Source organism: Megalopta genalis, chromosome 1 (assembly GCF_051020955.1).
Source record: "Megalopta genalis isolate 19385.01 chromosome 1, iyMegGena1_principal, whole genome shotgun sequence".
NCBI classification, from domain to species: Eukaryota; Metazoa; Arthropoda; class Insecta; order Hymenoptera; family Halictidae; genus Megalopta; species Megalopta genalis.
In genome coordinates this window covers 27,119,237-27,132,942 of record NC_135013.1, presented here as the reverse complement: position 1 = coordinate 27,132,942, position 13,706 = coordinate 27,119,237, and the positions used below count along the sequence as shown (strand labels likewise).

The following is a 13,706-nucleotide window of genomic DNA, read 5'->3' as shown; positions in this document are numbered from 1 at the left end:
TATCAAATAAAATGTATCAAATTCTTTTTATTCAGAAATAAACAGACTAAAAGAATAGCTTTATATTTATCAAATAAAATGTATCAAACTTTTTTATTCAGAAAGAAACAGACTAAAAGAATAGCTTCATATTTATCCAATAAGGTATCGAATCTTTTTATTCAGAAATAAACAGACTAAAAGAATAACTTTATATTTATCGAATAAGGTATCGAATCTTTTTGTTAAAAAATAAACAAACTGAAAGAACATCTAATTATCTAATATGACATTAAATTCTATGATTTTGTTTACATCTGAAGAAAAACATTTAACACGTCTTATTCGATAAATACAGAGCTAATTATATCCGAAAACGAAATTCTAAGAAAGCAACGCGTGTCAGATATCGCAGTATGTTTACTGTTAAACCCAGGTTATTATGATTCCGAAATCTCCAATGGTCAAGCGATTTCCCGTTGCATCAGAAAACTGTTCGTTATAACTCGGCTACTTAAAAGTCGGCTAATTGTACCGGGAAGCTCGGTTCGCGTTCCTCGTGTTCCAAGAAGCTGGCAAATCTCGGTCGATTTCGGAGATGTGCACGGGACGAATGACTCAATGGGAGGAAGTCGCGGCGAGCCGAGCAGCAAATTGCCGTTCCGCGGTTTCCACGGGAATCGCGCGTGCTTACCTTGATCGTCCTGTTTTCGTTTAACAACGCTCCAGAGAGTCGACGGTGTTCAGGAGCAGTCGGACAGCGGCGTCTGGGATAGGCCGACCGACACCCGCAGTCTCATTCCTGCGGGACGCCTGCTGGCCGTGTGCAAAGTGGCCGGTGTCGGCGTTCTGATCGCGATAACACCACCGCGGAAGAAATTAAAGCATTCCGCCGGCGGCCGGGGCTAGAATCTCGCAATTGAAATTCGCGAGGTCGGTCCACGTGAGAGGAGCGTGCAAGAATGCGGCGCGCAATCGCCGCGCCGGATCGGAGATATGAAGACGCGCGGACAACTATTTCTCTTCTAGCTCCGCTCCGTGGGTTCCCCGACGAAACTGTGACCGGGCGACGGAACTGTGACCCCGGCGACGGAACCGTGACCCCGGCGAAATTTCCTTCGGAAGAAATCGCGCGCGAAATCGACAGGCGGCTGGATCGTCGTGTTCCGGGCGCGTTTTGCGGAATCCGGAGCGGCCGGAACGCTATAAATACGCGCGGAACCGACGGACGGACGATCGTCCCAGCGGTGAACGTTTGAAATTCGAACTCGCGTCCCGCCGGCGCGAGGTGAACGACGTGAGACCGCCGGTCGACAGTGATCGTGGGCGCGCGCGGCCAGACTGACTTCGCTCTGCTCGTCCTCTTTCCCTCGCGGCTCGTACGTCGAGCGTCGCCGAGCGTCGTTGAGCGTCGTCGAGCGTCGGCGTCGCCTCGCGTCGTCGGCCCATTCACAGGTCCGTGGCTCGCTCAGGCGCATGAGCGCCAAAACGATTCGAAAAAGAGGGAGGCAAGGGACTCGCGAGCGCATTTTTCCCGGCTCGGGCGCGGACCTTCACCTGCTCGCACAACCACCTCTCCTCTTTTCCGAAGCTTTTCGAGCGTTCGCCAAAGGTCGCCGCGTGAAACGACGCGTCGGTCGTCTGCGATCGACGGCGATTTCATTCCGACCGCGTTGGCAACTAGGGTTGTGGAGCCAGTTACTGTGGGGTAGCCAATCGTTGCGTTTTTTGATTTATTTCCAAGCATAATTCACTGTATATGCATCGTAGAAGGCGTGTCAGATTTTTTTCTTTAAATTTTATTCGATTATTTATTTGTTGAAATTAAATATGTAGAGTGCGGAAGTTCTTGAAATACCGCAGAAATTGTTTCAATTTTTTGATACTGGATTCGCGAAATTTTCTGAGAAGCTAATCTGAATAAGCTTAAGAAAATAGTGAAGATCGATATTCAGTAAAATAAATCGTTGTAACGAAACACGATCTAATGAAAATGAAAATGAAAAATGAAAATTGTAAGAAGTGGGAGCCTAGTAAAAATTCTATTCTCTTTTTAATGCAATAAAAACTCTCTTATCCGGACATTTATTTTTACAATATTCTGGTATCCAAATATTCAATTATCTAAGCATCGCGTTATTTAGACACATTACCACTTAGCAGAGAACTTGAATGAAATTTTTAGACAATGGAACGTTTTTGTAGCAAGATATTACAAAAATATACATTCAGATTATACAGAGTGTCACAAAAGGTCTCGCAATCCCGAAATAAGGGGTTCCTGAGGCCATTTGAAGCAACTTTTTCCTTAGCGAAAATGTAATCCGAGGCTTCGTTTGCGAGTTATTAACGAAAAACACTGACCAATAAGAGGCGAGCTCGGCTGGCGCGTGGCGGACCAGCCAACGCGCGCACGAAGCTCAGCTCCGCTCATTGGCTCGGCCGCCACGCGTCAGCTGATCCCGCCTCTCATTGGTCTCTGTTTTTCGTTAATAACTCGTAAACGAAGCCTCGGATTGCATTTTCGCTAAGGAAAAAGTTACTTCAAATAACCTCAGGTACCTCCATTTCCAAACTGCGAGACATTTTTAGGACATCCCGTAGAGATTCTAACGTACTTTCAAACCTCTTGCAATTGAGTTCAAACATTTTTATTTTGCACAAAGATCCGCAGTCTAGTCATTAGTCCCATAAATAAATGATTACAGCCTCGGATGATCTGCGATTCGAGCTACCATTTCTAATGAACACGATGAACGAATTCTCTAATTCCAGCATGTATCGAGCACGTAATGACGTAACGCAATTGGTCCGCGTAAATCGCAGACGTCCTCCGAAGGTGCGGGATCGCGAGACCGCCGGAAGTCCGCTTAAGCCGAAAAGATAACAAATTTCATTTTGAACCGAGAAAGAGCTTCGGCCGCTTAATGACATTCGGCCGGTGTTCCGGCCATAAGCCGTATCCAAGTAAGAATCCCGGGACATTTATCTCGAGATTAGGCAAGAGCACATGCTTCCACAAATCTGCCCCGGTCGGCGAAATCGGCGCGGTCGCTGGCGCTGGCACCGAGCACCGAGGCTCTGTCAGCTGCAAATAAGATCATCCATTACGGGCTTCCAGGGAGAGGTCAGCCCATTCTTGACCATGGCTGCGTTTACGAGCGACGGAAGGAACGTAGACGTACCCGGAAAATGTTCAACTCCGCGAAGATCGGAGCCAAGCGTCGACGAACGGATTTTTCGGCTCTCGTCGGCGCAGCCGAAAAATCCACGCAATCGGTGATGGACGACGATATTTTTTGACGATGTCGCGTGGACAAGAGAAAGCTAGCTTTTCAGCGGAGAGGGTGGCGAATGAGGCGCCGTGAAACAGCGAAATTTTTGCGCGCGATGGAAACCAGCGGAGGATGTGAAGCTAGTTACCACGTGGTTGCCTCGGGAAATTAGATTCTGCGTCTGGAAAATCGAGGGTAGCAATGAGACAGTTCTTGTGTATTGATTTTTAAGCTGAGAATACATCTAGTAACTTTGTCATTTATCTTTAAAATCTTCCGTAATTCTTTGAACAATGAAAAGGGGTACAGTCTTGATCTATTTTGAGTAGTAATTTATTTGGTGATTAATTTGATATCTTTTACAATTGGATTGCATTAGTTTCCAAGAGTAACAATAAGTCATTTATTCTCGTTTTTTTAACGAGTGTTATTGTAATATCTGTCGCAACACGCGTGCTGAATAAATAACTCGTAAATGTATCTTTACAATCCGAATAATTGTATACTATTACCCGCCGTTTCAACGGGTTCCGTTAACCTAGTATTAAAAGACTGCAGTTTTCTATGCAAGTGCTCATTTCTGCATCAATTGTTATATTAAAATCTGAAGAAGGAATAAAGTTCGTACATAAACTAGACAATCTGTCGCGATGAACATGAAATTACAACACAATTAATTTTTGTTAACATGAATCTTTATCTGCAATTTACAAACTCCTCTATGTGCCATGAATGCAACAAATCCGCGGTCTAACGATTAACTTTACCGTTCCTTACGTGCATCCGCAAAATTAGCAATACTAATTATAATTATTTTTTGTCTTTTTTCTAGATAACGACTTCACTGTGTCTTGCGGTTTTTTTTAGTGCAACAGAGCAATACACTTTTTCAAGAGCAACAATAAGGTGAGCAAAATTGCACTGAATCGTTTCACTTCGAATAGAGTTTTACGTTTTTTCCTATGCCACCTGCACTTTTTAATTACACGTACACGACTTATAAGTGGACTAGACGTACGCGTGTCTCCGAACAAAGTACGTAATTGCTGGTCCGAAACGAAACCGCAGAAAACCGCGTCGGGAACAGGTTCGCCAGATTTCGATCGGCTGTTCCCAGAAAACGTCGAGGGGGCGTGCGCGGATGAAATATGTTTCGGAATACGTTTGCGACTTTATCGTTGCGGTACTGGGAACATCGGCGAATGGGAAGCGTAGGTCGGTCATAACGCGTGTGCTAGGGACAAACAAATCTTCGTGGCCGGCGATTACAGGTGAAATATTCGCGGCGGCGCGCGTCACATATTTCCAGAGGCCGAGGTGTTCAAGCCTTCGAGCCGCGGGGCCGTGAATTTGAAATTATGCGCGGTCCCCGATGCGCCATTAAGCATCGTTCGCCAAAGAAGAAGTCCGGGACCCGCTGTCATCGAGTCCGCTGGAATCGTCGTCGCCAGAGACCCGAGGAAACAGAGGAATTACGAAACGCCGGCCATTGGACGCCAGATGAAGCGACGAAGTTATGATAGAATCGAAGAACTTTTCATAGAAATCCGATAAATCGATGATCTGTTTTTGAAGCTGAAATGTTCCAGAATAAGGGAAAAATAGAGAGAATTAATAGAAAATTTCTATTAATCTCGAAATCTCTTAAATTGTGATTTATCCAATGCCAGTTAGATTTTTTTTTATAACACGTTATACGTCAATTCTCGTAGATATTGGCATGCCGATTTTAAATCCGTTCGCATAATTGATCCATCGTTTCAGGATTTTGAAAAAAATCATCGCTCGACGAACAAATCACGATTTCGTTAGCTTTTCACTTAAATCGATTTTTTTCGAAATCTTGAACAGGTAGATCAATTTTACGAGATTTAGATCACAATTTTTTTTTAGATTAAGATCAATTTTAAGATCAGCGTGTCAAAATCTACGAAACATGATCTATAACGTGTCATGAAAAAAATCTAACTGTACTTGGTACGGTATAAATCATAATTTAGAGTATACTTCAAGATTGAGATAAATTTTCAAGGTTACAAAATAAATCTCTATTTTTCTCCGATTCTGAAACGTTTCAGCTTTAACGTAGAAAAAATCGCTTTAGCTCGTATCTATCATTAGTTCTTTCAACAACTTCGTCGCTTCGCCGCGCTGCCGATCTTTAAAAACTTAATTAACACGTTCCGTGCCACGTGTACCATCGATGGTACACGCTTGCATGTTTACTTAGTGAACTGAACAAATTGTTTACAAGAAATTTAGAACCGAAGAATCAATTTCCACCGCAAGAATGGGCGTTGATAAGTTTTTGTTACGTTGTTATGTGTACGAGAATTAATAATTGCACGTAATACATCAAGTTTTAGTAAAATATCAAAGTGTGAAGATTCGAGTAAAAAAAGCTCGGCACGGAACGTGTTAATAATCGAAATCTACGCGACCGATTGCCTCATCGGTTTGAGATCGAGAGCCCGGCCCGGCGTGATCGGCGGTGGTCCCGGTGAATCGATCGAGACGATCGGCGCGATCCTCCACGAAATTTTCGTGCGGCCCATTCGAAGCACGAAAAACTTGTCATCGAAAACCAAAAAACGATGATCGAGCACCCGGCCGGCCGCTCTCACGCGGCCGTCCGATCGATAGATCGGCCCCGGGGAAGGGGAGAAAGGCGGCGGCGTACGGCACTGAGGCGGATAACCCTCTTTTTTTCGCGTCGTCCGGCGATTACGCATTACGCAAGTGCGTAAGAACGCGCGGAACTCGCGCGTGACTTGCTTTGGAGAAAGGTACATACTTCTACGTACGGAGACAAACAAAACCGCGGCCGTATCGCGCTGCCGTTTCGCTGCCGTTTCTTCGAACGTTATTGCACGTAACGCGTCGCCGTCGGCCAGAAAACTCGGGTCTACGAGCCGGGGAATTCGACAATCCGGCCACCAAAAAAAGGAAACACCACGAGGCGCAAACGTGTCCATGGCCGAAGGAAGATCAAAGGAGTCGCGCGAACGTGGGACGATCGTTAACGAATCATCGAATTCGGAGCGGTCATTTTGTCAGAAATTTGCGCACGTTATACAGTAATGTCTCTCTAATTGACGCTCAGATTGTCCACAGAAGTGGACAATTTGGGAAGAAGAGATACGATTATTCGTATCTTGCGGTTCGTTTTTGTAGTTACGAATTGTTAACAATTATGAAGAACGAGCCGCAAGGCTCGAACAATCGTATCTTCTCGTCCCAAATTGTCCACTTTTGTGCACAATCTGAGCGTCAGTTAGGGAGATATTAGCGTACAGTAACGACTCTCTAATTGACGCCCAGACTGACCACAAAAATGGACAATTTGGGAAGAGGAGATACGATTATTCGAGCTTTGCAGCCAGTTTTTATAGTTGTTGAGAATCCATAACCATAAGAAATGAGTCACAAGGCTCGAACAATCGCATCTTCTCTTCCCAAATTGTCCATTTTTGTGCACGATCTGAGCGTCAGTTAGGGAGGTATTAGCGTACAGTAACGACTCTCTAATTGACGCCCAGACTGACCACAAAAATGGACAATTTGGGAAGAGGAGATACGATTATTCGAGCTTTGCAGCCAGTTTTTATAGTTGTTGAGAATCCATAACCATAAGAAATGAGTCACAAGGCTCGAACAATCGCATCTTCTCTTCCCAAATTGTCCATTTTTGTGCACGATCTGAGCGTCAGTTAGGGAGGTATTAGCGTACAGTAACGTCTCTCTAATTGACGCCCAGACTGACCACAAAAATGGACAATTTGGGAAGAGGAGATACGATTATTCGAGCTTTGCAGCCAGTTTTTATAGTTGTTGACAATCCATAACCATAAGAAATGAGTCACAAGGCTCGAACAATCGCATCTTCTCTTCCCAAATTGTCCACTTTTGTGCACAATCTGAGCGTCAGTTAGGGAGATATTAGCGTACAGTAACGTCTCTCTAATTGACGCCCGGACTGACCACAAAAATGGACAATTTGGGAAGAGGAGATACGATTATTCGAGCTTCGCAGCCAGTTTTTATAGTTGTTGACAATCCATAACCATAAGAAATGAGTCACAAGGCTCGAACAATCGCATCTTCTCTTCCCAAATTGTCCACTTTTGTGCACAATCTGAGCGTCAGTTAGGGAGATATTAGCGTACAGTAACGTCTCTCTAATTGACGCACGGACTGACCACAAAAATGGACAATTTGGGAAGAGGAGATACGATTATTCGAGCTTTGCAGCCAGTTTTTATAGTTGTTGACAATCCATAACCATAAGAAATGAGTCACAAGGCTCGAACAATCGCATCTTCTCTTCCCAAATTGTCCACTTTTGTGCACGATCTGAGCGTCAGTTCGGGAGACATTACTGTAATCTGTTCTATTAATTCTGAACAATGTGAGAATAATCTTTGTCAAAACACTTGCCTCCCCTCGTCTTAAATTTCCATTCTTACAGAAATAATTTGAGGAAATTTATTATTTATCGTTCCATTCTGTCAATTTGATATCAGAGGATAGACTGTGTAGTAGATGACACACGAGAAAATCGATTATATAATTTAATTAAAAAGTTTTTAAAAGCACTTTTTATACGTTAAATTAATAAATTTCAATTTAAGAATTCATTATTGACGCGATTACCGAATATTGATCTTCATTCGCTCAGTACTTTCCGCGAATTCAGTATGCGGTTTATTTTTATAGTTATAAATTGTCCACAATTAGAAAAACGAGCCGCAGGGCTCGAACAATCGCATCTTCTCTTCCCAAATTGTCCATTTTTTAGCACAATCTGAGCGTCAATTAGAGAGACATTACTATATACTTTGAACAGAAATCCGCAAACTACACTCGCCGCGAATAGAATGTTGTCAGTTTTTCAAACGGAACAACTTTCTTTAATTTGGTCCGACTGGCATGAATTTTTTTGAGATGCTAGTCCGACCAGTTTGTTAGAAAATAAGAAAAAAGAGTCTATTTTCGTTTGCAATTGCTTGGAATCATACAAAAATTAAGGAATGATGCTCTTTCGACGTTTTTATCCGTGTAACGAAAATTTAAAAAATTGGTCGTCCACGACGTGAGCTGTAGAAAATTAAAGGTAGCACGAATCTGCAGTTTCTTTAAATCTTTCAATACCTGTAGCTTTAATTCGCGTTAATTGATTTCGATAAAAGTTTTAGTATTCGTATGAATTATCGAGATCAACGAAACGCATTTCTCAAATTTTCATTACAGGCTCAGATAAAAGAGTTAGAAAAACGTCAAAATTTGCAACTAAAAAATGAATATAACTAGCATTGCAAAATTTCCTTGGACAACATCGACGTACAATAAATTCTCCCTAATTTTCCTTCAGCTTGTAAACAAAACAGGACAATTTGGGCAGAGAAGATACGATTATTCGAGCCTTGCATCTCGTTTTTATAATAATTGTTGACAATCGATAACTATAAAAGTGTGCCGCGAGGCTCGAATAATCGCATCTCCTCTCCCCAAATTGTCCATCTTTGTTTACAAGCTGAAGGAAAATTGGGGAGTATTTGAAAATGCTTGCTTGGACACGCGCCTTCTCGAGCCCCCTTCGAAGACGTTCGTATTATAATCGAATTCGACGCGAGTCTAATTAGAAATTCCGTCTGGTGCATAACGACGACGTTAGATGTTGGCTCGCAAGACAAAAAAAAGTCAATCATCCGGCGATCGTGAAAGTTTTCTCGGGAGCAGCCGGACGCCGTTTCACGGTCGATCGAGGCAAATCGCGCGTTTAGCATGATAATCGGCTGGCCGTCGTCTTCGTCGACGACGCGTCGGAGAAACGACACCGTGAACCCACGGTTTTTCTGATGCCGGAGCGGCGCGTCCTCGGCGCGTGCATCATTATCGCGCGACCCAGTTTTCCGCGCACGGTTAATTAAATCTTTTTGCACCGGCTGATCGATCGAAATCGGGCCGCGGGATGGGACCGGCCATTAAACGCTCGTTACGTCTCGTTTTCGTGCCGGCAGCAACGCCGCCGCCCGAAAACTACAGAAGAAATTACGCTTAATTGCAGGACCCGGGCCCCGTATCTGCGCCCGCCATCGCGTTACATCGGTGACAACGCGTCGATCACATGCTTGTTTGTCATTTACAAATCACACGATGTCGCGCGCCGATTGTCTCCGCTCCACTGGTTCTTTGCTAAAATGCTTTCTGACGTACAAACAACAGTTTCACCTTAATTGTACTAATTATTTGCTAGCTTGAAGTTCCGTTGATCGTTCGGAACCGCAGCGAATTTCAGGAAAAGATGCACCGGACCGCCCTTTTTTCGAACCGCGTTTTTCTTTTTTCAACGAGAACTACGGAACGCGACTCGAATGTCACGGATCCGAATTTCGACGTGAAAGAAAGCACATGCCGGAGAAACGGCGAACAATAAATTATGACTTCTTCGCGCGACGTTACGCGGACTTAAGGCAGTAATTATTTTAATAGGGCGCAAGAGTTAAGTGCAACGTGTCACGTTTTCGCGAGATCAGTGACCCCTTAATTTATATTATCGCGCCAGTCGCGCGAGCGGGACTTTAAATTGAATTTAACAAATATGGCGAGGGCTTTAATTTGAATTTAATAAGCGTACGAAGATTTTTCGTTACGTTGTCCCGCATTCGCGAGCACCAGAAACTTTTCCAGTTACCGTACGTAATGAACGTATAATCTCCTCGCTACCAGGAAACGATCAACGCCGCAGCGATTCTGGGCTCTGATCACAAAATAAAACACGAGGCTGTGGACTAATTAAATGTGTCGAAGCTGTTACCGATTTCTTGATTGATTCTGGAAATTAACTTTTCTCGGAACGCGCTGGAACAGCCTAATTACGAAGATGAATGCAAATTTCCGTTTGAAGAATATGTGCAACTGCCGTTTTGCTATCGCACTGATAAACTTCCGGGGAAAACTAAACGATGATACAATTTGTTAGATAATACAGAAATACATCGAGTTTAGTCTCATGCGTCAATGTATGGAATTTTCCAGATCTTGTCGTCGAGGCGACAATTACAATAATTACTTTCGTTTTACCCATTCTTGATTATCATTTTGCCACCGAGTCTTTTATCGCTTACGTTTTCATTTGATACATTTAATTATCATTTTTCGATTCAGCCTCTTATCGTTTACGTTTTCATTTCATACAGTTAATTATCTTTTTTTTTATTCAGCCTCTTATCGTTCACGTTTGCATTTCATACACTTAATTGTTATTTTTCGATTCAGCCTCTTATCGTTTACGTTTGCATTTCATACACTTAATTGTTATTTTTCGATTCAGCCTCTTATCGTTTACGTTTGCATTTCATACACTTAATTGTTATTTTTCGATTCAGCCTCTTATCGTTTACGTTTGCATTTCATACACTTAATTATCATTTTTTTGTTCAGGCTCTTATCGTTCACGTTTGCATTTCATATATTTAATTATCATTTTTCCATTGAGCTTTTTATTGTTTACGTTTCCATTTCACACACTTAATTATCATTTTTTGATTCAGCCTCTTAACATTTATGTTTTCATTTGACACACTTAAATATAATTTTTTTTATCGAACCTTTTACATTGTTCACGTTTTCATTTAATACGCGTTGCGACAGTTTTCACTAAAAAGAAAATGCAGTTCTCGCTTGCAAAGAAAGTGCAACTAAGCTTCTTATCGTTCACGTTCCCAATTCAATCCACTTAATTACCATTTTTCCATTAAGCCTCTCATCAATTCGCCAACATAACTCATCGAATCGCGCAGGATGCTCGGGACAGCGAACTGCAGCGATTGATAATTTAAAAAGATGGACTTTCCTGGAGACGAAGCTCGCCGATGAAATGCCCATCAAACGACCGAACCTCTGAAACGAAAATCAGGGAGCCTGCCAATAAATAAATCCTCGGGCAATATTTCTTTCGTCGGATGTTCGGAGAATCGTGTATCCCCGGGATGAAGTAATTATTAATCAACGTGGAACACAGCGTCGCCGTCATAAATCGAGGGCGGCAAAACCGCGCGCGCGTTTCGTATTACACGGCCGACGTAATTTCGCGTTCGATTGGTCAACCTCGTGGAAAGCCGGGCCCCGGGATCGAGCGGATCCGTTGCGAAATCCGTCGATCGTTAAACGTCGCATCTTCTTAAACAAACCTTTGCAGCCGCCGTGTCCGCCGTGGCCAAGATCGCGATCGCGATCGAGAGATCACGGGCTGGGCGATCCGATAAAGTTGTCGAGATCGTTAAGAGAAATAAAGCGAGGCGACGAGGGGCCTTGGAGGGGGCCGGGCGCAAACGGCGCGGCCCGGCCCGGCCGTGAGTGTTCTCACGTAAAAGTGGCCGCCGCGTTAATTTTCGTTGCACGCGTTAATGCACACGGTCCGAATCGGCTCGCTTTCCGATCCCCCGTAATTACACCGATTATCCGCGGCGAGCGTGCATGTCCAGGCAGTTCGAGACATAAATTACACAGGACCGCCGTTACACGGCCGGATCGCCACGAACCGAAAAGGAACCGCATCGTCGCGTGGTGTACACATCGGGGACCTCTCGTCCCACCTTCCGTGACTGCACTTTCCCGGCCAATTAGAACCGGCCACTTTCGTTCGCCTATCAACCCGATTTTTCCTGCGCGGCCCATTGTCCGAGGGGATCGCGGGAACGAACTTTCTCGCCGCGACCAAACTTCGCGCGCGCCTGTTAGGAGACGGCCGGCATTTTCTTATTGTTTTGGAAAGCCCCCTGTGTGGACCAACGGGATACAGTCATGCGTGCGTTGCAGTCAGAATCTCGAACATTTAAAAGCTTTCGATCTCTTTCGAACTCGCAAGGCTCGTGTGCCATGCTCGCCTGACACGTAATCGACGAAGTAATACATCGGGACTTAAAAATATCTACAGTCGGAAAAGAACGTTTGACACAGCATGACGATCCACTGGTTACTCTAAATAGATCGGACCACATCTGCAGACTTAAAGGACACTATATAGAGTGTCCCAAAATTATGGTACGTCCGGGAAATGAGGGGTTCCTGAGGTTATTTGAAGTAACTTTTTCCTCAGCGAAATTGCAATCCGCGGCTTCGATTATGAGTTATTAGCGAAAAGAAGTGACCAATCAGAGGCGAGAGCGGCTGGCGCGAGACGGCCGAGCCAATCAGCGGAACTGAGCTTCGTCCACTCGTTGGCTCGTTGGTCGCTTTGCGCCAGCCGAGCTCGCCTCTCATTGGTCAGTGTTTTTCGTTAATAACTCGCGATCGATGCCTCGGAACAAATTTTTGTAAAGAGAAAAGTTGCTTCGAATGACCTCAGGAAGCCCTCTTTTGCGGGAAGTACCGTATTTTTGGGATACCCTGTATAATAGATTCAAATGACAGATTACAATATAAAATAGATTTAATAGATTCAAACGACAGATTACAATGTATAATAGATTCAATAGATTCGAATGACAGATTACAATATACAATAGATTCAATAGATTGAAATAATAGATTACAATTTACAATAGATTCAATTGATTCGAATAACAGAATTGTCTCATATTTTTATCTGAACGTATTATTATCATAAAATATGCCTCGTATCATAGTCTCACATCGCCTCTGGCAATTACTGGCAATTACTGGAAATTCTACTCGAGAATCGATTGCAATTTTCTATGAACATGAGAAACAAAAATTTTCGAAATCTTTATGGATTTTATCTTGTACACATGTTTTTTGGTCTGCAGAAGTAACAGATTCATGTTCCTATAGTTGACGAATTGAGATAAGAGTATATTTAGTGTACATTAACAATACAAACAGAAAACTAATTACATAACATAAAATAACGCAGATATATTAACTAATTTGACAACAACAAAATGACAGATATAACAACTCGAGAACAGATACGATTCACCAGAAATGACATAAAGTATCGCTAAATTGAACCAATTAAAAAATGCGCGCCTTCTATCACGTAAATATGACCCTGTGTAGAAAATATATAAATTCATAAATGTGCATAAACTGTGACACTTACAACAGAGGATAATATCTAGACCGCAGGGCTCTCTCTCTCTCTCTCTCTCTCTCTCTCTCTCTCTCTCTCTCGTGCAAAATAAAACTTGTCTCGTCTCTCAATAATTTCGCTTTTCTTAAATACTTCCGATGTTTTTCCCACTTTGCGCGTCGCTCAATCAATATTGTCCTAAATATAAAAATCCGCGGTCTAAGAACGTGTAGTCAGCTGAAACTTCGCCCAACGTTGTAATACGAACTGACCCTATTACCGAACCTTTCAAGCCCAGTTAAGATCAACGATTTCCTCTTGTTTTCTCGCCCTCGCCTCGACAAAGTGCACCATCGATAGCCGTAATTCCTGCGGGCAAAAACGAGCTGACAACTTCCCGAAATTCTACGAAACTT

The 13,706-nt window shown here is 43.3% G+C and overlaps 1 protein-coding gene and 1 long non-coding RNA gene across 2 annotated transcripts in view; one reads left to right on the top strand and one right to left on the bottom strand.

Annotated features, from left to right (window-relative positions):
- LOC117220801 (guanylate cyclase 32E) overlaps positions 1-1,332 on the bottom strand; it is a 46,442-nt gene extending 45,110 nt beyond the window's left edge. The window contains exon 1 of the mRNA XM_033471147.2: positions 674-1,332. The gene's annotated coding sequence lies outside the window, so the exon portion shown is untranslated. The remainder of the gene's footprint in view (positions 1-673) is intronic.
- LOC117220956 (uncharacterized) overlaps positions 1-13,706 on the top strand; it is a 405,009-nt gene that overhangs the window by 57,260 nt on the left and 334,043 nt on the right. The window contains exon 2 of the long non-coding RNA XR_013034273.1: positions 4,087-4,160. This is a non-coding gene — a long non-coding RNA (uncharacterized LOC117220956). The remainder of the gene's footprint in view (positions 1-4,086; positions 4,161-13,706) is intronic.